At 38.1% G+C, this 3,227-nt stretch overlaps 1 long non-coding RNA gene across 1 annotated transcript; it reads left to right on the plus strand.

The window, feature by feature from the left end:
- Positions 1-537: 537 nt before the first annotated feature.
- On the plus strand, positions 538-2,947 carry LOC119506689. The gene is made up of 3 exons (XR_005211054.1): positions 538-555; positions 2,346-2,434; positions 2,698-2,947. It is a non-coding gene; the product is annotated as an uncharacterized LOC119506689 (long non-coding RNA).
- Positions 2,948-3,227: the final 280 nt, after the last annotated feature.

A 3,227-nucleotide genomic window follows, 5' to 3' on the forward strand; every position in this document is an offset into this window, starting at 1 on the left:
TTGCCTCAGCAAGAGAATGATTCTGCATGACCAGTCTTCTATTTTCCATTCCCAAATTTCTCTATCCCAGGCTTTCAAGAGGTTTTGAAAACTGAGGTCAGACCTGTTTTACAAATTACACCTTCTACGGAAAGCAGTTTTTGTAACCTCTGTATTGAGTTGATTTATATAGGAGGTCACTAAGTCCTGTCTGGAAACATAACACCCAAAAGCTCCCTGCCTTTTTTGAAAAGCTTGATTCCTTGTATTCTGATCTGTTGGTTTAGAGTCATGTTCCAAACCCTGAAAGTTAGGGGTTGAAATGACAACATTTCCCAGTTCACAAGCTTCCTTCATCAAGCTGGTTTGGTTAGTGTTGCTATAGTAACCTCTTGCCTGTTTTATGATACGCTGATGATTACTGAACACATGACAATGGAGAAAATATCAGGTTACAAGGGCAGACACCACAGTAAAACATCCTGTGTGATGAACACCAAATTTCCCAGCAGAGAGTGTGACTTCCGCCACCTGGGAAAGAAGAGAGAAAAAGGGTAGCGTCATAATACATCACAGGTTTGTAAATATTGATTGCAAATATCATCGAATTGTGCTTTTGTCTTCCTGAAGAGCTGAGTCAATTTCCTATTCCCCACAACTATTATCCTAAACTGTAAATGTCAGAAAGAGAAAATGCTATCTGTAAAATTATTCTTTTGTGTTTAGATTGAAAAATAGACACAGTGGTTGGAAAAACACGGGCTTCTTTTTCCATTTGACTTGTTGCATAGCAGTGTTTATAGCACAGCATTAAGGCACTACACTAGCCCCAGTTGGTTTGGAGCTGCTAGCAGACTTCTCAGAATTTCTGGGAAAACAGGGGATAGGAAAGATGAAGTGGAGTCATTAGTGATGAATTGATGCAATGGTCTTCACATGTGATTTTATTGCCACAACTCACTTTGCATTAAAGAAAAAGTTCTGTAGTACTTCTTTTAAAATTAAACTGATGTAGAAAAATTAAGAACATTACACTTATGGTTGAACTGGACAGTTCAAAAAAAGACCCATTCTTTCTATTTTAAAAGATCACACATGTTCTGTGCTTGAAACATAATATTTATGCAGTTATTATTGATTTGTAAAAGACAAACAGGAAAGAATTCTGATCAAACTTAATGTGAAAATGATGACCTGTTTATCTGTTGTTTACAGTGTTATTATGTCAAAGTTTTTTTTCTTTTTTTTTTTAATCTTGCAGTATGAGTAATTTTATATATAAAACAATCTAGGATCACTGTAAAACTAAAGTGGTTGTTAATTAAGAGCTGAAGCAATAACAGAGATGCCTGCTTATGACTCATCCAGGTCAAAAACAGATTATTAATCCTGAAACTATGCATTGATTACTTGATTTTATATGATAATACAGTACACACTGTTTCTTAAGTGCAACATGACAGTTCTCTATGCTTGCGTATGAGCTACTTGCTTTGGACCGCGGGCTACTAGGGCTTTCTTTTACACATTGGTAAAATGAGGCATTAGGCATCAGTAATTTTCAACTCTGGCTGCACAAGAGAATCACTTGGGAAGTTGTTTTAAAAATGCGATGCCCTTGCCCCACCCCAGACAAATTGAATTAGAATCTTTAGGAGTGAAACCCAGGCATCCATGTTTTGTACAAGCTCTCCAGATATTTCTACGTGCACCGAGGATTTAGAACTACCATGCTAGAAGATCTCTTGATCTCTGTTAATCCTAAAATAGTGTGTTCTAAGGCTGCTGTTCTCAAACTTGAACATGCAGCAGAGTCACCTAGAAGGCTTGTTAAACCACAGATTGCCTAGCCCCAGCACTTTGAGTTTCTGATATACTAGGAGGGGGTTGGGGCCCGAGAATTTGCATTTATAAAGCATCCCAAGTAATACTGATGCTGCTGTTTAGGGACTGAACTTTGAGAATCACTGCACTAGGGGGTTTATATATTTTAATGTATAGCATCAAATAGTTTTACAATTTAACAAAATATAAGGGATACTTTGATTGCAATTTTATGTCCCAATGAATTTCCATTACGGAATTCCCAAATCAAATTATTGTATTTTCTGTAACTGGTTAATGGGTGACACAGCCCAGCTGGTGATAGGGCATTTAGAGCCTCCTGAGAGTGTATTCTCTGTAGGTGCCTGACAGGCAGATGTTAAGCTTAACCACTCTGCCTTCAATTTCTGATCAGTTGGGAACATGCCCGGTGCATGACAATATTATTCTGTTCCATGCTTCTAGTAATATGGGCCACACTCAGGTGAGTCGGATGCTCTAAGTAATATGCTTAACACTCTTTTGTTCTGATGTTTACCCAGGACTGAAATTTCTCTAATGAATCTAAGGCATTGAGATATTTTTCTTTTTCCCCGTCTTCTCAGCTATCATCATCTCCCAGTAACTCCAGGTATGTAAAATATGATTGTAAAACCTACAGATCTTTTCTATGAAGCTCCATGAGCTGTCCATACACTGAGGCTTTAAATTATTATTCCTTAAGTCTTAACTGGCGGAGACATTGAGTTTTCTTGCAAGGTCTCTGCTCATATTCCCAGTTCATTCATCAGCCTGCAGCACTGGCTTGGAAGCTGGGAAAAAACACAACAAAGAAAGATGATGCCACCATCATTTGTGCTGTTCACCAAATCTTCCTATTCCCTTCACTTCTAGGTTCCCAGAAGAAACATACTTCCTGATCCCCATTGTAGTGTAGGGCCATGTGATAAGTTCTGTCCAATTCATTATGAGCCATCTGTTATTGTCAGGCTGAGTATTCAGTTGTTGCTGTGAGAGAACCACCAGAATGCACCTTTCTTGCTGCTACATTCATAAGCAACATTGCAGCTCTATCTACCTCACTCATGAGATGAGGATTATGTGAAGATGAGAGGAGAGCACCCTGATGACCTGCAATGGACACGTAGCACTGGGAACTTTCAGATTGTTACTGCAGTAAAACCGAATGTATCTTGCCTGACATAAATTCTATGTTGTCTTGGATTATATTTGTTCCAAATATGAACTGTCCCAGTTCTAAGAAGTCTGGTGGGCTATCCTTTCTCTGTTTGGTTGTCCTTTCTCTGTTTGGCATGAATTTCTTCTTTATTTAGGACATTGGTACTTTCTATTCTAAAAAGCTAAATATGGAGTAGAGCTCTTTCATTTTAAGAATATTCAGTATCAAGAAGAGAATATGTAAC

This window comes from Choloepus didactylus, chromosome 12 (assembly GCF_015220235.1).
Source record: "Choloepus didactylus isolate mChoDid1 chromosome 12, mChoDid1.pri, whole genome shotgun sequence".
Lineage (NCBI taxonomy): Eukaryota > Metazoa > Chordata > Mammalia > Pilosa > Megalonychidae > Choloepus > Choloepus didactylus.